The 25,069-nt window shown below is 39.4% G+C and overlaps 1 long non-coding RNA gene across 2 annotated transcripts in view; it reads right to left on the reverse strand.

The window, feature by feature from the left end:
* LOC309803362 overlaps nucleotides 1-24,819 on the reverse strand; it is a 166,568-nt gene extending 141,749 nt beyond the window's left edge. The window contains exons 1-2 of one of the 2 annotated variants that reach the window (XR_014293934.1): nucleotides 24,667-24,819; nucleotides 21,160-21,242 (exon numbers count right to left, since the gene is read on the reverse strand). This is a non-coding gene — a long non-coding RNA (uncharacterized lncRNA). Of the gene's footprint in view, nucleotides 1-21,159; nucleotides 21,243-23,866; nucleotides 24,558-24,666 lie in introns of those variants that run through there. The other variant, XR_014293935.1, reaches the window with a different exon arrangement.
* Between the last annotated feature and the right edge of the window lie 250 nt (nucleotides 24,820-25,069).

Below are 25,069 nucleotides of genomic sequence, written 5' to 3' on the forward strand. Positions count from 1 at the left end.
GAACCTGAAACTACAATTAGCAACCTGATCACTTTGGGAGCCTTATCCGTCAGTGGGCCAGCAGACAATGAAAGATGTTACTATGTAGCAGGGGCCATGGACTCTGATTATCATGAGAACCAGGATTGCTGCTATGTAATGCGGGCATGGAGATGTATACTGGTACCTGGGATATCAACTTGCGTCTTCTGGTGCTCTCATGTCCAGTGATAACAGCAAGCAGGCAAGTGCAGCAACCAATACCTGATGAAAGCAAGACAACCAAGGGGCAGAATCTGTGTGGATTACCCTGCCAAGTAAGCAAGTGACACCCACCAAAATGCTGACTAAGAGAAATCAAGAATGGGTGGTAGAGAAGAAAAAAATATCAGTCATGACCTTTTGACCCACTGCAAAAGCAGAGACTAAAGTTTGTTCTTCTAGCCTACTATATTGTCTGACATAGATGTTGAGGGGAGCCATCTCCTTGAAGACTCAGTGAAACCATGGACTTAATGTGGGATACATGTGAATATGAGCTGTGTAAGGGCACAGTACTGTGTGGACAACAGTAAATGCCTCCAGGGTCCAGGTTTCATCTTCAAGGCCCACCTCTGATTTCAGTTATAACAATGATGGACAGTTCCTTGTGACCTCAGACTCAACTTCAGCCCCACTGCTTGCCATTTCAAGCAAACACCACCCTTCTTTCTCCTGCTTCCAAGAACCACTTCCCAAATAAATTACCTGCATCCAAGTTCTATCCTCTGGCTCTGCTTTCTGAGGAAAGCAGACTGTAACAAACATTTCTCTTCTACCATCCACACTGCCTGTGCACCACCACCACCGATGCTGCTGATTTCACTTCCTCTACCCCCCATCCTGCTGCCAACAATGTCCTCTACCACTTCCCCCACTTCCCATCTCCCCTGCTCCAAAAGCAAGCCTCAGAACATCAGCAGTCCTTCTGTCCCTCAAAGTCCTGTGTTTAAGCTACAAGACCACCACAAATTAATCACTTATTTGAGGTTCTTTTTAAATAGAGACTTTATACAAAGGAGCTCTAATCTGCCTACATTTTCAAGTGTAGAATGTTTAACACAGTGACTGTCAGGATCTCAAAAACTGTTAGTTCTTTTTTTCAACAATCCCAGACAATTCGTTAATCAATGGCTATAGGAAGACTTGGAAAACCATGGACGTACAGGAACACTTTGTGTTATTTTTGAAACTTTTCTGAAAGTGTGAAATTATTTCAAAATAAAAAGTTTTAGAAAAAAGTCATAGTGCTGAAGATGCCAAAGTTTTTCTAATAAAGGAGAATGTCTAGTGTTTAATTAGAACTCTTGCATTGCTAACATATAAACCCTTCCTCATCCTTCCCAATTCTTGAGTGAAGTCAACTGTACATCAAAATGCCTTTGAGAGTGAAGAGGGTTTTTTTAAGTTAGTTTATTTTTTTAATTAATTTATTTATTTATTCATTTTTGGCTGCGCTGGGTCTTCGTTGCTGCATGCAGGCTCTTCGTTGGAGCATGCAGGCTCTCTAATTGCAGGCTCTCTAGCTGAGGCGCGCAGGCTCAGGAGTTGTGGCTCGCGAGCTTAGTTGTGGTACGTGGGATCTTAGTTCCCTGACCAGGGATCGAACCTGGGCCCCCTGCATTGGGAGTGTGGAGTCTTAACCACTGGACCACAGGGAAGTCCCAAGAGTGCAGAGTTAATTCTTACATCTGGGTCACGGCATGGAGCAAGAACATACACATGTGCTAGCAAGATAATCCATAAATTGAACTAAGCACACAATTTTGAGGAATATCAAGAACCACAAGAATTTGTACTATCATGGGAAGAGCTTTGGGCTTCCATAGGACGTAAAATGGAGATGTGAGATAATATTATCTAGATATCCAAGAGTCAAGACTACCACCCCGGGCTTCCCTGGTGGTGCAGTGGTTGAGAGTCTGCCTGCCGATGCAGGGGACATGCGTTTGTGCCCTGGTCCGGGAAGATCCCACATGCCGTGGAGCAGCTAGGCCCATGAGCCATGGCCACTGAGCCTGCGCGTCCCAAGCCTGTGCTCTGCAACGTGAGAGGCCACAACAGTGAGAGGCCTGTGTACCGAAAAAAAAAAAAAAAAAAGACTACCACACCGGTTGACATTTGGATTACATATTAGAAACTCTTAGTGTAGTGTGATACATATTAAATGTTGGCTACTAACATTATAGTTTAAAATTGGAGCACAAGCAGGAAAGTACATTTGTGGCAACATGAGAAGGAGAAAGAGCCAAGACCTGGAGAATGATCTGCCCAGTAGGTTCTGCAGGGAATAACCAGGCTAAAAGGAGAAACTTTGTAAAAGTCAAGACATTATCCAAGACACACAGCAGCCTCAGGCATAATTCTAGAATCAGTTATTACCAAGATGAGCTTGAGGTGAGATTGTAGGATCTCAAAAATAGACAAAATTTAGCATGTTTGAAAATTCAAATAAGAACTGTGTGTCTTAGAATGAAGCTGTGACTGATCCTAAGCTCTGGGGAAAGATTCTTACCCTGTTACCAACTGGTGGTATCTCAGCCAGACACTGTGTCCAATATATAAAGTGCTCAGGGGAAAGACTGATATGGTGCATGCAAGATACGGTGGTCACACATGAAAGAACAGTCATTATGCAGTCAGATAGGGTGGGAAGGAGGGAGAAAGAGAGGGAGAGAATGGAGAAAAAACAGCCATTATATGATGTGCTGAAGTCCTCACTCCTAAGAGCAAATTGCACACCAGGACCTTTAAATACTTCTGTTGCTGTGCTGCATGTGCCTGTGTCATAACTAAGATGTTAATCCTCAGGTTTATAATGAAAAAAACACCCATGGCATCCTTGAGACACAGCAAAGGGGCTAATTCAAACCTGACTTAAGACTGGAGTCCTTAAACCCTATAAAACAACCACTGCCACAGGGGAAACCCCTAACCCTGATTATACTGATTTGAGGTTCTCTGGAAAAACAAATTCATAAGTACAAGCAGGTTGGAGGAATGTCCCCTGCTGTTGAAGAATACACACACACACACCCCCACACCCCCACACCCCCACCAAAAATAAATAAATAAATAAATAAAATAAAAAGAAAGAAGCCTGGATATGGGGGAAGGAAACAAACAAACAAAAAACTGAAACAAAGGTCTACAATTTGACCAAAATGAAAAGCCAAAATTTACCAAAAGAATTTATACAACAAAAGATAAAAGGGCACTGATTGGCTTTTGTGCTTATATAACACAGGTTCTGAATTAACTCAGTACCTGATAAAGTGCACCAACTGGCAAATTTTCATGAACTTAATCAATACTAGGGATCCCACTGCATTTTAACAAGATACCCCCTATACTCTTAGGGGAGTTACCAAGTATAAAATAGGGGACAAATAAGTATGCCTCACCTTAACCATTGGAACTATTGCCTTGCCTAAAATCCCCACAGCCTTAGCATCGCCCTAAAATATAATATAATGGGCATGAATGCTCTGACCCAATGAGTAATTAGTTAAAATTAAATTAAGTTGTTGGCATTTGATAAAAGTAGGATACCATGGATCTTCTCTCCCTCTGTTAAAATAGTTAACATGGCCTACTGAAAATTAAAGTACTCAATGATCAAAATGCATCATACAAGACCTATTTAGAGAAGGGGGTGATTATCCTCACTGCTTCTCCATTTAACAGTCCAATTTTGCCCATATTTGAACTTGGAAAGAATGAACAGTGCCTCATGGTGAATTACCACAACCTTAAATGCTGTGGTCCTACTCATCAAGGCTCCTATACACAATATTAGTGAAATTACTGACTCTATCCAATCAACAACTGGTAAATATTTTGCTGTTATAAATTTAGCTAATATATGCTGTTCAGTGTCTATTTCAACATCCTCTCAGGTGCCTTACCCCCAAAGGGAAACAATATGCCTTTACCCAGCAGCTCATGGGATATCTCAACAACCTTAATATCACACACTATCTTTGCCAGCAAGATCTTAACTGCATCCAATTTTCTTGAAGACCACAGGTATGACATTACATTGATGACATCCTCCTCCAAGGAGATTCTTTGGAAGCACTCATTTGGGACATACAAATGCTCACAAAGGGGCGCAGAAAAGGGGATTCCTTCATCAAAGTAAGGAAAGCAAAAAAAGCAAGAAAGTGCCAAGAAGTTGGAAGTCACAGTCTTTTATAACCCAACCTTGGAAGTGACATCCTACCACTTTTGCATATTCTCTTCATTAGAAGCAAGTCATTAGGTGCAGCTCACAGGAGGAGGAGGTGACACAAGCATGTGAATACCAAGAGGAGGGGATCATTAGAAGCCATTCTAGGAGGCTGCCTACCACACATGAAAATCAGGGTTAAGAGAAGATACACTTTTCAAATTGTAACAGGTATATTCTACACTTAACTTGTACAAGAACTCAAACAAATTTCCTGCTTGACATTCAGTGACCCCAACAGTTTTGCATCATACAATTAAATGCTTAATGTTAAAGAAGGTCCCATGTACCCAGAAAGATTATCATTTAAAATCAAGGGAGAGATAAAGAACTTCTCAGACAAGCAAAAAACCAAGAGTTCATCAGTACTAAACCAACCCTAAAAGAAATGTTAAAGGGTTTTCTCTAAGTGGAAAAGAAGCTATAGGAGAGGGGAAATCTTACTAGGAAAGGCAAATATAAAGTAAAGACTGAGGATCAACCACTTAAATAAGCCACTACAAAGACAAAAGACAAAGATTGTAAAAGCAACTGTAACTACAATAAACAGTTAAGGGATAAACATGAAGATTTAAAATAGGACATCAAAAACACAAAATGTGGAGGAGGAAAGTAAAAAATGTAGATCTTTTAGAATGTATGTGAACTTAAATAACTACCAGTTTAAAATAAGTAGATATAGTTATAGGTCAACATATATAAACCCCATGGTAACCATAAATCAAAAACCTACAATAGATATACAAAAACTAAAAAGAAAGGAATACAAGCATACTATTAAAGAAAGTCATCAAACCACAAGGAAAGAAACAAAAATAAGAAAAATGAACAGATAAGAATTACAAAAACAACCAGAAAGCAAGTAATAAATGGCAATAAGTACATCCCTATCAATAATTTACTTTAAATGTCAATGGACTAAATGCTCCAATCAAAAGACATAGGGTGGCTGATTGGATAAATTAAAAAAAAGAACCATCTATATGCTGCATACAAGAGATTCACTTCAGAGCTAAAGACACACAGACTGAAAGTGAGGGGATGGGAAAAGATACTTCATGCAAATGGGAATGACAAGAAGCTGGGATAGAAATACTCATATCAGACAAAATAGACTTTAAAACAAAGGCTACAAAGAAAAACAAAGAAGGACATTATATAATAACAAAGAGATCAATGCAAGGAGTGGATATTACAATTGTTAACATATGTGCACCCAATAAGGAGCACCTAAATATATGAAACAAATACTTACAGACATAAAGGGAGAAATTGACAATAATATAACAATAGTAGGGGACTTTAACACCCCACTTGCATCAATGGACAGACAGATCATACAGACAGAAAATCAATAAGACGACAGTGGTCTTAAATAATACAATAGACCAGTTGGACTTAATAGATATCTGTAGGATATTACATCCAAAAACAGCAGAATACATGTTCTTTTTAAGTGCACATGGAACACTCTCTAGGATAGATCACATGTGAGGCCATAAGCCTCAACACATTTAAGAGGATAGAAATTAAATCAAGCATATTTTCTGACCACAATGTTAAGAAACTAGAAATCAATTACAGGAATAAAAGTGGGAAAAACACAAACACATAGAGACTAAATAGCATTGTCCTAAAAAAAAAAAATGGGTCAAAGAGGAAATCAGAAAATTCCTTGAGTCAAATGAAATTGAAACACAACTTTCTAAAAACTATGGGATGCAGCAAAAGCAATTCTAAGAGGGTCGTTTACAGCAATACAAGAAAAACTCAAATAAACAACTTAACCTACCACCTAAAAGAATTAGAAAAATAAGAACAAACAAAGCCTAAAGTCAGCAGAAGGAAGGAAATAACAAAGATCAGAGAGGAAATAAATAAAATAGAGACCAAAAATAGAAAAGATCAATGAAACCAAGATAAACAAATTGATAAACCTTTAGTCAGGCTCACCAAGAAGAAAAGAGAGAGGACCCAAATAAATAAAATAAGAAATGAAAAAGAAGAAATAAAAACTGATACTACAGAGGTATAAAAAATATCCTAAGAGAATAATACTATGAACAGTTATATGCCAACAATTCGAGGACCTAGAAGAAATGGACAAATTTCTAGAAATATACAACCTGCCAAGACTGAAACAAGAAGAAACAAAGAACTTGAACAAATCGATCACTAGCAGTGAAATTGAATTTGTAATAAAAAAAAATCTCCCAGCAAACAAAAGTCCAGGACTGGATGGCTTCACAGGGGAATTCTACCAAACATAAAAAGTACAACTAATACCTATCCTCCTCAAAATATTTCCCAAAATTGAAGAGAATGGAATACTCCCAAATTCATTCTACAAGGCCAACATTACCCTGACACCAAAACCAGACAAAGACACTACAAAAAAAAGAAATTACAGGCCAATATCTTTGATGAACAACGATGCAAAAGTCCTCAACAAAATATTAGCAAACCATATCCAACAATATATAAAAAGGATCATACACCATGATCAAGTAGGATTTACTCCAGAGACACAAGAATGGTATAATATTCACAAATCAATCAATGTGATACACCACATTAATGAAAGGAAGGATAAAAATCACATGAGCATCTCAATAGATGCAGAAAAAGCATCTGACAAAATTCAACATTCATTCATCATAAATCAGAGTGGGTATAGGGGGAACATATCTCAAGATATTAAGGCCATTTAAGCCAAACCCACAGCTAACATCATACTCAATGATGAAAAGCTGAAAGCCTTTCCTCTAAAATCAGGAACAAGACAAGGACGCCTGCTCTCACCACTTCTATTTAACATAGCATTGGAAGTCCTAGCCACAGCAGACAGGAAAAAGAAATAAAAGGCATTCAAATTGGAAGAGAAGAACTAAAAGTGTCACTATTTGCAGATGACATGATACTTTATATGGAAAACCCTAAAGTCTCCACCAAAAAACTATTAGAATTAATAAATGAATTCTGTAAATTTGCAGGATACGAGATTAACATACAGAAATCTGTGGCTTTCCTGTACACTGAGAATTAAATATCAAAAAGAGAAAGTAAAAAAAAATCTCATTGAAATTATCAAAAAGAATAAAATATTCAATACCTAGGAATAAACTTAACCAAGAAGGTGAATGACCTATGCCCAGAAAACTGTAAAACACTGATGATGGAAATTGAAGATGATACAAAGAAATGGAAAGATATCCCATGCTCTTGGATTGGAAGAGTAAATGTTTTTAAAATGTCCATACCACCCAAAGCAATCTACAGATTTAAGGCAATCCCTATCAAAACACCGAAGACATTTTTCAGAGAACTAGAACAAATAATCCTAAAATTCATATGGAATCACAAAAGACCCTGAATTGCCAAAGCAATCTTGAGAAAAAAGAACAAACGTGGAGGTATCACCCTCCCTGACTTCAGATTATACTACAAAGCTACAGTAATCAAAACAGCATGATACTGGCACAATAACAGACATATAGACCAATGGAATGGAATATACCCACTCACTTCTGATCAGTTGATCTACAACAAAGGAGGCAAAAATACACAATGGAGAATAGACAGTCTCTTTAATAAGTGGTGCTGGGAAAACTGGATAGCTACATGGAAAAGAATGAAACTAGAACACTCCATAAAACCATACATAAAAATAAACTCAAAATGGATTAAAGACCTAAATGTAAGATCTGAAACTATAAAACTCCTAGAAAAGAACATAGGAAGACCATTCTTTGACATAAATCCTAGCAATATTTTTTTTGGATCTGTCTCCTAAGGCCAAAGAAATAAAAGCAAAAATAAACAAGTGGGAGCTAATTAAACTTAAAAGCTTTTTCACAGCAAAGGAAACCCTCAACAAAAGAAAAAGACAACCTACTGAATGGGAGAAAATATTTGCAAATGATATGACTGACAAGCAGTTAATCTTCAAAATATATACAGCTCACACAACTCAATATCAAAATAACAAACAACTCAATCAAAAAATGGGCAGAAGAGGGCTGCCCTGGTGGCGCAGTGCTGATGCAGGGGACACGGGTTCGTGCCCCGGTCAGGGAAGATCCCACATGCTGTGGAGCGGCTAGGCCCATGAGCCAGCGCATCCGGAGCCTGTGCTCCGCTACGGGAGAGGCCACAACAGTGAGAGGCCTGCGTACCGCAAAAAAAAAAAAAAAAGGTAAGCAACAAGGATATATTGTACAGCACTATTATAGTCACTATTTTGTTTTGTAATAACTTTTTTTAAAATTTTAGTTTTGGCTGTGTTGGGTCTTCGTTGCTGCACATGGGCTTTCTCTAGTTGTGGTGAGCGGGGGCTACTCACGGGCTTCTCATTGCGGTGGCTTCTCTTGTTGCAGAGCGGGCTTCTGGTGTGCGGGCTTCAGTAGTTGTGGCACGTGGGCTCAGTAGTTGTGACTCATGGGCTCTAAAGCACAGGCTCAGTAGTTTTGGCGCACGGGCTTAGTTGCTCCATGACATGTGGGATCTACCCGGACCAGGGCTCCAACCCATGTCCCCTGCACTGGCAGGCAGATTCTTAACCACTGCGCCACCAGGGAAGTCCTCCCCAGCATACTTTCTTCCACTGAAAAACTGCCCCTTCTCCTTCCTATGTGGTTCTGATGAAACTGGTCATCACAGGGCCCTGTCTGACCCCCAGCTAATCACATGACCATCCTCCTTTTCACAGTGACTGGTCAAAGTTACATGAGCCAAGCAGGGCCAGAGTCCATCCATGCAATTTAATGTAAAGATACTGGGAGAGGGAATGTCTCTTCCTTTTGAGTCCTGAACAATAAAAATGAAAGCTTACAGCTGTCAGAAGCCACCTTTCCCATCACATGGAAGGACCTGTTGGTAGAGAGGAAGAAAGGAGAGAGAAAGCTAATATCATTTGAGTCCCTGTAGAGTGTCTTGGAGCACTCCTGCCAGCTCCACCCTGAACTTCCCAGTTACCAGAGCCAGTGAATCCCACTTTGCTCAAGCTTGTTTGGTTTTCTGACATTTGCTTATAACCAAAGTGTCCTGACTAATACAGGCTTGTTTCAAGCTAACTCTTCTTACTAATTAATATGTATATTCGATCTCTGTGTCATTCTCAAACCAGGAAACACAGCTGTTACCTAAAAAGTTTTTTTAAAATACAGATTTTTAGGTCCCAACCTACTATTTTTAGGCCCCTAAAAACTACTATTTCAGCATCTTTAGGGGTGTAATTCTCACATCTGTATTTTTGTTTTTAACTCCACAAATAATTCTGAGGCCTAGCCAGTATGGACAACCACTAATCTATTCTATTACAAAAAAAACAAACTTCAAATTCTAAATTGGCTTTCTCCTATTTGAATTGCATGGATTTTTCAGTCTAGAATCCTATAAAGGAAACAGGTAGGTTTCCCCACACTGACCACAATTAAACTCTGTTGCTCCCAATAGAAAAATCAGTAGAATATTTTTAAAACACTTTTATAGCATTTATTGATTTTTCTTAATTCTACTGATAGAAATCATTACTGGGAGGAGTATTATAATCACAAATGTCTGTGGGGGTATATATATACAGGTTTACTGCTCCTTTATTTCTCTATCATGAAACCAGCATAAGAACCAGAGTGGGTAGTCATGGACATCTAATGCAAATTTCTGTATTAAATGGCACACAGCAAGGTCAAGCCATGTTCCTACATCTCTTTACATCTCCATCTTTTTATATCTGTACCAGTACAAATTGGTAAACTAATATATTTTACCAAGTGCAAAGAAAAAGCATCTTTTTAAAACAATGACATCAAGGCTCAGTTTCAAGTTGGTGATATAAGAAACCTCTGGCCAGGAGTCTCTTGGACAATCCTGTGAGGCAGTGTGGTGGGACACGCAGGGCATTTTTTGGCCATTTGCAATGTCATAATGATTCTTTTACATCTGAATATACTCATTTAAAACTGGCATTATGACATCATGGTTCAGCAAAGTTTAGGCCAATCACTGCCACAGGATAATTTATATGTTATGTCAAGGGACAGGTGTTATACAGTCTTTATATCCTGAGCAGTTGTGGGCATCTTTGCATTTTTGCTGTTTCATATTATCATGTCTTAAAGGAAGACCCCTCTAAGGACTTCAAATAAAAAGGAAAACTAGTGATCATATAACATCACTGGGATCACCTTGGGTATAAAATAAGGAGACAGATCACCACAGAGGGACGAAGCAGTAATCAGGTAATTTCTATAGCTTGACCATGATTATACTCCTTCAGTCAATCTCTTCTAGGATTGAAGACTGACAAGAAGGTATTTCCAGTTCTGCTTACACTCTTGAAAAATTAAGTAGAGGGGGAAAAAATCTTTAACTGTGTATAGTGATGGATGTTAACTAGACTATTGTGGTGATCATGTTGCAATATATATAAATACCAAGTCATTATGTTGTATACCTGAAAATAATATGACGTTATGTCAATTATACCTCAATAAAACAAATTAAGTACAGGGATCTCATCAGCAGGGTAGGGAGGAGGGTATAAAAAAATCAATGGAGAACTTCCCTGGAGTCGCAGTGGTTAAGAATCCGCCTGCCAAAGCAGGGGACACGGGTTCAAGCCCTGGTCTGGGAAGATCCCACATGCCGCAGAGCAACTAAGCCCGTGCACCACAACTACTGAGCCTGCGCTCTAGAGCCCGCTAGCCACAACTACTGAAGCCCATGTACCTAGAACCCGTGCTTCTCAACAAGAGAAGCCACCAGAGTGAGAAGCCCGCGCACCACAACTAAGAGTAGCCCCAGCTCGCCGCATCTAAAGTCCGCACGCAACAACAAAGACCCAACGCAGCCATAAATAAATAAATAAATAAATAAGAAATCAATGGAGATGATATCTGACTATTAATGTTATCTTTTTTCCAGTTTTACTAGGTATAATTGACAACGTTGCTGGAAGTTGTAAGGCAAAGTACCAGAAAGAAGGGAGCTGACCAGAGAAAGATTCAGAAATCTGCACTGGGTTCCCTTGAGATTTTTGCCAAGTATTAAGGTATACTCACACACACACAGAGAATCTACAAAGCTGCACAAAGAACCACTACTGGAAAAAGTATAACAACCAGGCTGCTGTGAACTGAACAACTACTAGAGTTCACCTAAGTCTGGGAGCCATTTGAGTCTGATCTCCAGAGTGGAGAGACCTTACTAAAAATCCTGCAGCATTCATTAGAGACCTCATAAAAATACACTTTTAGAGTAGGGCTAATCTAGTCCTAAAAGGCCACTTTATACCACCTTAATAATACTTAAAAACAAGCTTCATACTTGTTTTTACTGAAATTTAAATACTACCATTTACAATTGCTTCAAAGAAAACCAATTACTTAAGTGTAAATCTAACAAAATGTGTACTGAATCAGTATCCTGAAAATTACAAAATGCTGATAAAAGAAACTAAAGGAGACCTAAATACATAGGAGCCATACTGTGTTCATGGACTGGAAGATTAAATATAGTAAAGATAATTCTCCCCAACTGATTGATAGGCTTAATGCAATTCCTATCAAAATCCATGAAGTTTTTTGAGAGCTCTTTGTATATTCTAGATTCAAAACTTTGTAGGACATAGACAAGCTTATTCTAAAATTTATACAGAAAAGCACAGTACTTAAAATAGCTAAAAATATTTTTTTGGAAAAAGAAGAATAAAGTGGGAGGAATCACTCTATCCAGTTTTAAGGCTAACTGTGTTGACTCCCCAAGACCACCTCCAGGTTCGATGATTTGCCAGGAGGACTCACAGGATTCAGCATAATCATACTCATGGCTATGATTTATTACAGCATAAAGATATAAAGCAAAATTAGCAAAGGAAAAAGGTGCATGGGGCAAAGTTTGGAGGAAATCAGGCACAAGTTTCCAAGAGTCCTCTCCCATTAGAGTCACAGGACTTGCTTAATTTTTCCAGTAACAAGTTATGATAACACATGTGGAATATTGTCTACCAGAGAATCTCATTAGAGACTCAGTGCCACGGTTTTTAATGGGGACTAGTCACATAGCACACTCTGCCTAACAATCCAAAATTCCAGAGTCGCAGAAGGAAAGCAGGTGTTCAGCATAAACCATCATTGTTTACACAGTTTAGGCACAATGAGCTACTCTTATCAGTTAGGGTGGTCATTATCAGTTAGGAAAGTCCTCCTGAAATCCTAATTTCCAGATGCTAGCCAAGGGCCAACCTTGGAAGCAGACCTTTCTAAGGCCAGCAGTGACAGGTCTATTAACTTTTTTTGCATGCCATACAGCTATATCACTACATAGTTATACTAATAAAGACAGTGTGGTATTGGCAGAGGGATAGACATACAAATCAACAGAACAGAATAGAGAACCCAGAAATGGACCCACACAGTTATCCCCAACTGATTTTTGACAGTTACAAAAGCTCTTCAGTGGAGAAAGAATAGCCTTTTTTCAATAAATGGTGCCAGAACAATTGGACATGTAGACACAAAAAGATGAACCTTGGGCTTCCCTGGTGGTGCAGTGGTTGAGAGTCCGCCTGCCGATGCAGGGGACACGGGTTTGTGCCCTGGTCCGGGAAGATCCCACATGCCGCGGAGCGGCAAGGCCCGTGAGCCATGGCCGCTGAGCCTGAGCGTCCGGAGCCTGTGCTCCGCAACGGGAGAGGCCACAACAGTGAGAGGCCCATGTACCGCAAAAAAAAAAAAAAAAAAAGATGAACCTTGACTTAAAACTCACATGTAATACAAAAATTAATTTAAAATGGATTTTGGACTTAAATATAAAACACAGAATTATTTAAAAGTTTGGAAAAAACATAGGAAAAATCTTTGGGAGGTAAGGCTAGGCAAAGAGTTCTTAGACTTGATAACAAAAGCATAATTTGTAACATAAAAAATTGATAAATTGGGCCACATCAAAATTCAAAACTTTTGCCCTGTGAAAAACCCTGTTAAAAGGATGAAATGACAAGATAAAGATTGGCAGAACAAAAAAAAAAAAAGGGCTTCCCTGGTGGCGCAGTGGTTGAGAGTCCGCCTGCCGATGCAGGGGACACGGGTTCGTGCCCCAGTCCAGGAAGATCCCACATGCCGCAGAGCGGCTGGGCCCGTGAGCCACGGCCGCACCTGCGCGTTCGGAGCCTGTGCTCCGCAATGGGAGAGGCCACAACAGTAAGAGGCCCGCGTAACGCAAAAAAAAAAAAAAAAAAAAAAGACTGGCAGAAAATATTTTTCAACCACGAATCCTACAAAGTTTTGAATCTAGAATATACAAAGAGCTCTCAAAAACAGTAAAAAAAGAAAGAAAGAAAACAAACAATCCAATTAGAAAATGGGGAACAGACATGAACAGACATTTTACTGAAGAGGATATACAGATGGCAAATAAGTACATGAAAAGATGTTCAATATCACTGGCTATTAGGGAAACACAAATGAAAACCACATTGAGATGGTACTATACATTTATGAGAATGGCTAAAATAAAATGTATAGTTATAACACCAAGTACTGGTGAGAATTTGGAGAAACTGGATCGCTCATACATTGCTTGTGGGATTGTAAAATGGTACAACCACTCTCGGAAAAAAAATATGACAGTTTCTTACAAAACTATATATGAAGTTACCAATGACCCAGCAGTTGCACTCTTAGGTATTTAGCTCAGAGAAATGAAAACTACGTACACACAAAAACCCATACACAAATGTTCATAGCAGCTTTATTCATAATTACCAAAACATGTACAAAAAACTCAAATGTCCTTCAACAGATGTATGGTTAACTTCTAGTATAACCATAACATGGAATACTATTTAGTAATAAAAAGGAATGAACTATTGATACACACAACAACTTGGATAAATCTCAGGAGAAATATGCTGAGTGAAAAACCCACTGTGGTGGTTAAAGAATATCACAAGAGATTCTTGTGATGGAACTGTTGTGTATCTTGATTGTGTTGGTAGTCACATAAATCTACACGTGATAAAACTGCATGGAACTAAATGTACACACACACACACACACACACACATATAAGTGCATGTAAAACTGATGAAATCTGAATAAGTTCACTGGGTTGTTATCGATATAAATTTCCAGGTTGTAATATTGTACTATAGTTGTGCAAGATGTTACCATTAGGGTAAACTAGCTGAAGGGTACATGAGAGCTCTCTGTGCTATTTCTTACAAGTGCATATAAATGTAGAATTATCTCAAAATTGAACTTAAAAAAAAAAAGCTTCCAAAGAATCAAACTGATATGTAAGTTAACTGTCTACCAGAAGAAAACACTCCATTAAGAACAACAAAATCTAGACTCACAACAAGATAGCATTCATTTTGAAGAGCATACTTTAAAAATTACTAGGCATGCAGAGAAGCAGGAAAATATAATCTATAACTAAGAAAAAAAATCCCTCAATAGAAACCAACCTAGAAGTGACTGAAATGATGAATTTACAGACAAGAATTTTATAATAGCTGTTAAAAATATAGTCAGTGATTTAAAGGAAAACATTAATATAATCAAGGAAAAATAGGACATCTCAAAAAAATTTTTAATTGTTAAATACAAAAAGACAGAAAAAAGATTCCACAACTGGAAAGATATAATAACTGAAATGAAAATCTTACTAAATGGATTTCACACCTGATTAGACTCTGTTGAAGACAGGTAAACTTGATGAGAGGGAACTGAAAAGATCCTAAGCAAACACAGAGAAGAAAAACAGCTGGAAAAAAAAAATGAACAGAGCCTTCGTGGATTATGAGATAACATTAAGTGGCTACCATATGTGTAACTGGGGAAGAGAAAGACATTGGCACAGAAAAATACATTTTTTCAAGATAACGGGAATTTTCTGCTTCAAAATTTCATGAAAAACATAAAACCAGAGAACCAAGAAGCTCAATGAAGCAAAGCAGGATAAGGGGGGGGAAGCACATCGTAATCAAATTTCTGAAAACCAAAGATAAAGAGAAAATCTTCAGCACATTCAGAAAAAAAAAAAAAAGACATATTATACTCAGGGTCAGTAAGAATTACCACTGGCTTCTCAAGAGAAAGAATGCAAGTCAGAAAACAATAAAATGAATATTATCTTGGTGCTGAAAGAAAAAGGCTATCTAAATTCTACATCTAGAATTTCAATAATAATGAGTAATGATTAAAAATTAAGGCAAAAATAGGGCTTCCCTGGTGGCGCAGTGGTCGAGAGTCCGCCTGCCTATGCTGGGGACACGGGTTCGTGTCCCAGTCCGGGAAGATCCCACATGCCGTGGAGCAGCTGGGCCCGTAAGCCATGGCCGCTGAGCCTGTGTGTCCAGAGCCTGTGCTCCACAACAGGAGAGGCCACAACGGTGAGAGGCCCGCGTACCGCAAAAAAAAAAAAAAAAAAAAAAAAATTAAGGCAAAAATAAAGGTACTTTCAGAAATACAAAAGCAGAGAGAATTCATCATTAACATATGTTCCAGTTGTGTATTACTTGGTAATAAACTACTGTGAAACTCTGTGGCTTGAAACATCACCCATTTAATTGTATTTTACAATATTACGAGTCATTTATGCAAGACGTTAGGTGAGCCTTTTTTCTCCATTAACATCAATTGAGTTTACTTAGAGGTGTTCACTCATCTGATTTCATATACATGGCTTCTTTTACATATCTAGCACAATGGCAGAGATGGCTAGAAGGCCAGGCTAGGAAGGGACTATGGACCACATGTTAGCGCAAGTTCCTGTGCTAGATGCACAGTGAGGTCAAACAAACCGAAACATCAGAGTTTGGAGCAGAAAAAGGGCTATTGCAGGGCCATACAAGGAAACAGGTGACTCGTGGCCCCCAAAAAACCCTAACTCCTCGAAGGGTTTCAGCAAAGCCTTTTTTTTTTTTTTTTTTTTTGCGGTACACGGACCTCTCACTGTTGTGGCTTCTCCCGTTGCGGAGCACAGGCTCCGGACGCGCAGGCTCAGCGGCCATGGCTCACGGGCCCAGCCGCTCCGCAGCATGTGGGATCTTCCCGGACCGGGGCACGAACCTGTGTCCCCTGCATCGGCAGGCAGACTCTCAACCACTGCGCCACCAGGGAAGCCCCTCAGCAAAGCATTTTTAAAGGCCAGGTAAAGAAAGGGGATCACAGGGTATGTGATCAGCTCGTGCACAATTCTGACTGGCTGATGGTGAGGTAAAAGGGCAATGTCACATTATCTATCCTTAGGCGCCAGCAAGTCTGGAGGTTACTTGCTCATGGTCATCAAGTAACATCTTCCATTTGGTGGGAGATTTTCACATCTGTTAAACAACTCAGGAAATGTGCATCAGACACTATTATCTAGGTACTTCAGAGAGGAACTAAAGCAGAGGATTTGGGGGAAGGGCCTGCCCCAGGAAGGCCCTGTAGGGTCCTGCTCAGTTACACAAGGAGCCTGCATGCAGCCTCACCAACATGGGGCCTCAGTGTGGTCAGACTTCTTACCTAGTGGCTTCAAGAGCAAGAGTTTTAGCAAATAAGATAGAATCTATATCGTCTTTTATGACCTAAACCCAGAATTCACAAAGCATTACTTCTGCTGTATCCTATTAGTTGAAGCAATCACAAGCTCATGCATTTTAAGGAGAAAGAACATAGACCTCTAGATGGGAGGAATGCCAAAGAATTTGTGGAAATGATTTTAAAATTGCCACTGTCTTCTCTCTGGCCAAAAATTATTTACATCCCTTCCTCATGCAATATATATTCACCTCTTCCCAAGACTCTCCAAAAGTCTCATCCCATTATGGCATCAAGCTGAGGTTCAAAGTCCAGGATCTAGGACTTCCCTAGCAGTCCAGGGTTAAGACTCCTTGCTTCCACTGCAGGGAGCACAGGTTCAATCCCTGGTCAGGGAACTATGATCTCCAGGATCTTATCATCTTAATAAGCCCAGGTATGGATGAAGCTCCATAAAGTTTCTTAGGTTCAGATCTTGATCTGAAAACCTGCAAACTAAAGAAACAAGTTATCTGCCCCACACATATCCAAAATACAGTGGTAGGATAGGCATAGAATAATTGAATAAATAAATATCAATTTAAAGGAAGAAAACAGGAAGTCACCAATCCATTGAAATTCTAAAATCCAGCTGGGTATATGTTACCTGTTTGTGACTGGGGCCCAACCCTGCTCCCTGGGAATGACTTTCCATGATTTTTGTCTCTTCCCTCAGAGATCTTGGTTTTGCCCTTTAAGTCATTCTTCCATCTCCATAGAGCTACCCCATTTCTGCAGCTTAGTAGCCTACTCAGCCTGCTTCCTGCCCACAGAAGTTTGAGGGTCCAAAAGATTTTTTTCATTTTGTACAGTCCGGTTTTCTCAGTAAAAGCTAAAATAACCACTATAAAAAGTTTGTGGATTTTTTGTGAGTCAATTTATAATTTATTCCATTAGATAAAAGCCATATACACAAATTCCTTCTAGATAAGTTCTTTTCTACCTTGGGCTCCCTGTTGGGCTGCTGTGGGACAGTGTCCTTAATATTCTTAAGACACTTGTTGTTAAAGATTCTTAGAAACTTATTGTCTAACAATTGTATGTTTAAACAATTGTTTATTGTTTACAACCACTTAAGAACTTTACAAAGCCTTTTATCTGTTTCTGAACTCTTAGCAAAAAGATTTTACAATCACACCCTTGGCTTCATCTCTACCTTGAGTCCATGCTTTTCTAACAGGGTCTTGGATTTGATCTTTGTCCTGTGGCTCTATCTTACTTTGAGTATCTTCTACTGGGAGAAACTAAGGATAAGAAATCATTTAATTTTCAGATCTGGTTCTACACAGTTCCTCTAAATTCTGTTTGAAAATTGAATAATTCCTTCTTTAGTACAGCTTTGTCTACCCATACATTATGATGCATAGTTTAAACACAGATAAACAAAAAACAGTTGACACCTTGAACATTCTGCCTGGATACCTCCTAAGCCAGATCCATCAGTTCATTAAATATATTTTCTAATTCTCCACGTTATCACATTTGCTAAACCATCTGCCATGACATAACAAGAGCCTCCTTTCCTCGAGCTTCCAATGACATTTTTCTTATTTTCCTTTAGGTCCTTATTGACACCCTCCTCGATGCCTATCAGGATTCCACTAACAGTCTTCCTGAAGCCCTTTCAACTTCTGCCTGACATACTGTCCCAAAGTCAATGCCACATGTTTTAGGTTTTTGTTACAACAGCACCCCCAATCTTGTTCCACTTATGTAATGCTGTACAACTATTCCAAAAATACATGAAAAAACAATGATTTTATTACAACTCACAATCAAGAAAATCAGGAATTTACGCAGGTTTTAGCTAGGTACTCATTCTATTCTTTGTGCCATCAACGTGTTATTGAATGCAAGTCTGTGTGCCCACTGACGCACAGTGAGGCCGAACAATACCAAAACGTCAGAGTTTGGAGCAGAGAAAGGTTTATTGCAGGGTCATGCAATGAGACAGCTGGTTCATGTCTTAAAAACCCCAAATTCCCCGAAAGCTTTCAGCAAAGCTCTTTTATAGGAAAGGGAAGGGAGGGGTGTGGTTAGTTGTTGCAAACTTCTTGGTGTAAGATCCTTTGTTTTTGAGGTCAGGTTATGGTCAGATCACAATGTTCCTGTAAACCTCTACCAAAAGAAATGTTATTCTCTGTTCTGACAAGAAAGGGCAAGATCCCAAGGCTCAACTTTCTCCCTCCAAGGTCCAGGCCCTGGCTAAGAGAGGGACCCTGTGCAGGCTGGTTACCTTGCCCAGGAGCATTCGTCCAGCACACAGTCAGGGTCCTCCTGCCAGTGCCCAGGCCAGGCTGAAGAGGCAGATCTCAGCTGGTGGTGCCCTCAGGGCCAGGTCCCCAGACCCTACCCAGCTGTCATCACTGAGGGAGCCAGGTGCCCAGGACTCAGCCGGCCCTCAGGCTTTCCATTTAAACTGGAGAGAAGTATTTATTTAGGATCAATAGGAATACAAATACCAATCAGGTGAATTTCCAGCTCACAACAATTGCCCCTCTTGGAGAATAGCCCGAACCACAGAGGTGGACCTGAAGTAATGATGTGCAATGTCCTTGCAACTTAACCCTGACATTTGGCCACCTTCTAGGGGTAGATAACTGATCTAAGCTGGACCAATTTTTGAAATTTGCACGGAGAGACTGAAGCTGGGTAAAGCTGTTACCTTAAATAGCAGGGTCCACATACACCCCTGGAGACTGCTGCCGCCGTTAGGTCACAGAAGCGGGTATAGGGGAGAGGTTCACTGCTGCTTCAAGGTCTGGGCCCGACCAGTGGGTGACCGTGGTGAGGGCTCTGGAGCTCTGCGGGACACAGCCTTCAGCCTGTCCCTGGGTCCCCAGCTCAACCGCCGGCCTGGAGGGCCCTGGGGAGAAGGCCGCCATCTCCCTCTCACTGCACTCTCTGCTGCGCAGACCACTGAGAGCTGATTGTTGGCGGAGCGGGACCTCTAACTGCCGCTCTCAGGGTCTCGTGCTTATGGTCAAGCGCTAATGGTTTCGTGCCCGCCCCACCCCTATTACCAAAGGAAGTTACTCAGTGGTATTCACCTGGCCAATGGGAGGCTTGGAGGGATCAAGACAGCTTCACCCACATATCTGGCACCATGGCAGGGATAACTAGACTGCTAGGCTTAGCTGGCTCTGTTGACCAGAACATGGTCTCTCCAGCATGGTGGGCTTTTCATATGGTGGTTCAAGTCTCTGAGAGCAAGTATCCAAGTAAATAAGAGAGAAACCTCATGGTCTTTCATGACCTAGCTTCCGAAGTCATAGAGTTTCATTTCTGCTATGCTGTATAGGTCAAATAAACCCCTAGTCTACCCAGATTCAAGAGGAGGAGACAGAGACCCAGTGCCTCAGTGGAAAAAGTGTCCAAGAATGTACAGCCATTTTTAAAAACCAACATAACAAATCTGTACTACAGAAAATGTTAAAGGAAGTTCTTCAGGCTGAAGTGAAATGATACCAGATGGAAACTTATATCTATACAAAAGAATGAAAGGCACCAGACATGGTAAATATGTGGGTAAATTAAAAGGACATTTTTAAATTGGACAAAAAATTATGTGCTATTTAGAAAATAGAATACTTAACAGTAATAAGAATAATCTACATGGAACAACATGAATGAATCTCACAATGTCGAGAGAAAAAAGCTAAACATGAAAAGTACATAGTGTAGTATTCCATTTATATAATGTACAAAAACAGGCAACAACCAATCTATGCTCTTAAAAATCGGAAGAGTGGTAACTCATGGGACAGCAGGTAATGACAGGAATGCGAGTTTGGGTCACTGGTAATGTTCTGTTTCTTGATCAGGGAGTTGTTTATATATGTATGGTAGTTTAAAAACATCTCCACAGATCCTTTGACACTCTCCCATCAGAAAATGAAGACCAATTCCCTCTCTTTTAATATGGCTGGTCTTAGTGACTCACCTCTAGCAAACAGAATGCATTGGAACTGACAACGTATGACTTCCAATGCTAGGTTAGAAAAGGCACTAGAATTTCCACCTGGCTCTCTTTCTTGGGACATTCACCCTTGGTACCCAGTTACCATGCTTTGCTAAAGTCAAGGAGTCACATGTAAAGGCCTTGTGGAGGTATTCTAGTCACAGACATAGCTAAGTTTGCAGTCAACAGGTAGCATCAACAGCCAAACAAGTAAGTGAAGGAAACTTCTGATGATTCCAGCCCCCAGCCTTCAAATTATCCCAGCCAAGCCCTGACCGAATTGCAAATTCATAAGCAAAATAAATGTTATTTTAAACCACTAAATTTAGGGGTGATTAGTTCTGCAAGTATATGTAACTAGAACATAAAACCAGTGTGCTTACTTTGTGAAAATTCATTAAGCTGCATGATTATGATGTAGTCGGTCCTCCATATGCATGGGTTCCACATTTGCAGATTCAGTCAACTGCAGATGAAAAATATTTTTTTAAGTTCCAGAAAGTTCCAAGAAGAAAACATGAATTTGTTGCACATTGGCAACTATTTACATAGCATTTAAATTGTATTAGGTATTATACGTAACCTAGATATGATTTAAAGTATGTAGGAGGATGTGCATAGGTTACATGCAAAGACTACTTCATTTTATTTAAGAAACTTGAGCATGCAAGGATCTTGGTGTCCCCAGGGATGGAGGAGGGCCTGGAACCAATCCCCCATGGATACCAAGGGACAACTGTATACACTTTTCCGTACATATATTATACTTAGGTTTGAAATAAAAATAATATCATGGAAACAAGCTCAAGTTTCTCATCAAATTTTTAGATTTTATTGAGATGTTTTATATAAATTCAATATTTCATATCTCCCTAACACTTTGCCTTTTACTTACAATTACATAATATAAAGAAAAATAATGGATTTTTTCCACTGCATCCCATATAGACACCTCCTAATCTCCATCAGTTTATCCTTGCACACTGCCCAATTCTGATCATTTATCATGTGTGGATTTAAAAAAAGTAGGGAAGCACTGCTACAGGAGACATCTGCCCAGGACCTCTTCTTCTATAATATAGAGTCTCATTGTCCTTTGGGGAACTACCTCCCTTTGGGTGAATCAAGGTAGCTGAGACCTGATAATTGCTCAGCTTTTTAAAAAATCCTATTATATCTCACATTCTTCCAATAAATTTCTCATTTTATTTAAGTTAGCAATATTTAGTCTCTATTCTCTGGAAAGTACCTACTGATACATAACTCCAGTGCTAGCACACCGTGATCTATACATAGTTGATGATGAACAAATAAAACACAAAATGTTTATAAAATGATATTGGACAACTGATTTTTGTCAAAGCACAAAGGCAACACAGTGGAAAAAGAATAGCCTTTTCAACAAATATTGCTGGAACAATTGGTTACCCATATGTAACAAATACTAACCAAAATGCCTCATACCATAAATAAAAGTTAACTCAAAATGCATCATAGACCTAAACATACAGCCTAAACGGTAAAACTTCTAGAAAAAAACATAGGAAATGGCCTTTTTGAGTTAGGTTAGGCAAAGATTTCTTAGAAATGACATTAAAAGCATAGTTCATAAAAGAATAAATTGGACTTTACTAAAATTTAAAACTTCTGCTCTTAAAAATACACTATTAAGAAAATGAAAAGACAAGCCACATACTGGGAGAAAATCTTTGGGAAGCGTGTATCTGACAAAGAACTTGTATCCAGAATATATAAAGAACTCTGAAAATTTAAGAAAACAAACAACCCAATTTTTAAAAAATGTAGCAAAGATCTGAGCAGACACTTCACCAAAAAAGATATGCAGATGGCAAATAAGCACATAAAAAGATGCTCAACATCATTAGTCATTAGGAAAATATAAATTGAAACCACAAGATAACACTATACACCTATTAGAATGGCTCAAATTACAAACGACTGACTTCACCAAGTGTCCATGAGGACATTTTATAAACATTTTATTTTATGGAGGATATGGAACACAAATACACTCCTGATGGGAATGTATTTTAAAATGGTACAACCACTCTGGGAAAAAATTTAGCAGTTTCTTAAAAAGTTAAACATACATCTACCTATGATTCAACCATTCCACTTCTAGATTTTTATCCAAGAGAAAAAGGAAATATATGTCCATACAAAGACTTGTACACAAATGTTCATGGCAACATTAATGGTAATAGCCCCAAACTAGACACAACCCAAATGTCCATCAACAGATGACAAACTGCAGTGCATCCATATAATGGAATATACTCATCAATAAAAAGGAATGAACTACTGGTACACAAAACAACATGGATGAACGTCAAGAAAATGACACTAAGTAAAAGAAACCAGACCAGAAAAAATGTAATACATACTGTCTGATTCTATTTATGTAAAACTTTAGAAAAGACAAATGTATCTATAATGACAAAAAGTAAAATAGTGGCTGCTTAGGTGTGGTAGGCATGGAGGGATAAGAGAAAGAAATTACAAAGGTGTGTGAGGAAACTTGAGGATGATGGATTTATTCACTTGAATACAGTGATGTTTTCAAGGGGGTATACATATATAAAAACTTATCAATTTATACTCTTTAAATATGTTCCATATATTATGTCAATTATATCTCAATTAAGTGTCTAAAAAAACCTACAGCTCAGCCGTCAGATTTTGAAAGAAGCAGAAAGGATGCAGAATGGAAATCTTGGTTAAAGGTCTCAGTGAATTTTGTGAATTATCCAAGTATGCCAGGAATTCATGCTTCCTCTGCCTAGCTGAGCTTCAGCACAGTTTAAGGAGCCATCTCCCTGATATCCTCCAGAAATGGTGACAATCGTCATTATTGGGTCTGTTTTCTGTTAGAAAATGACCCAATCAGTATAAAATGAATTCTGTGTCTTGTGAGAGATTGCCAGTTAAACATATAATCCACACTTACGAACATTTGTAAAGGGCTTTCTCCTTGCAAGATAATTTTAATATTGAGAGTGAACGTTTTGTATGTGAATTCCAATACAGACACACTCGTTATTTAATGCCTCAGCACCTCAGTTTTCTCACCTGTGAAATCCATAAGAAATAAGAAAAACCAGGAAGCTAAAAAGAGCAGATGTTGACAGATTTATTCATTCTTCCTTTTTGGGCAGAGCCTCTTTCTTCCCTCTCTGCTTTGAGAGGTGTCCATTTCTTCCCAACTCCACCAGCAGTAATTATCTTGAGTGAGTCAAGCTTCTCTCCCAGAAGTTTCATCCCTCTATCACTAGACTCCTCAAGAGAGGTCCAAGAGGAAGGTCCCTGCCATTGCCCTGGTTGGCCATTAAATTAGTCAAGAAGGTGTCCAAGACTCTGCTGTGACTGGGTACCACACTGATGTCTTGGGCTGGCCTTGAGCTCTGTGCATTGTATATTCTGGAGGTTGAGCTTCACTTTCCAGACAATCATTTTTTGTTGCACGGCAGGATGGGGAGTATCTCAACAGCATCCCCATTTCTAATTGCAAGTGGAGATAGCTTTCCAGGATGGCCTGTGTTCTCTGGGCTTGGACTCTTTAAGGGACGATACAAGAACTAGGACCCACAGAACAGGAAAAGTGGTTGTGTCCACAGACTGGAGCATTAAGAGGCTCTAGCTTCAATTTCCAGCTGTCGAAATGTGTGGGACTTTATCACCTCCAAAACTCAATTTTTTTCCATCTCTATAATGGGGCCAAAGCCATCTAATTTCTTTAATTATTATTAACTTCCATTATAAATTACAGCAGACTGGCCAATTATTAACTTGAACACTAAAAATAGCATTTAACACACTAACTCAACTTTTTATTAAATATATACTTAAATGCTTGAATAATTATAACTTACGGAGAAAACAAAGCTTTCCTCTTCTGAGTTAAGAAGTTGAAAAGACGAGACGTAGAAGCAAACCAAAATCAAGCCAAGTCCTAAAACGTTACAAGCCTTAAGAAGCCAAGCAGGTTTGCCAACAAAGTTCCGCCTCCGTGCAAACTCTGCCCACTTCCGGCTGCCCCACCCACTTTCTAACACTGGAACACCGCCCCTCTCCGCGAGGTCCCGCCCCATGCACCTGATCCTGGTTCCCATTGGGCGAATACGAAAGCTGTATATACACCCAACACACGGACTTTTGGCAGGGGCGTCTTCGCGCCTGCGCAGCAGCACCGTCAGGCTGCTGGGCATTGGCACTGGACACTGGGGACTGGGGATTGGGGACTGGGGACTGGGGGCTGGGGGGAGGGGGGCGGAG

Source organism: Mesoplodon mirus (assembly GCF_964341445.2).
Source record: "Mesoplodon mirus genome assembly, chromosome: 4".
NCBI lineage: Eukaryota > Metazoa > Chordata > Mammalia > Artiodactyla > Ziphiidae > Mesoplodon > Mesoplodon mirus.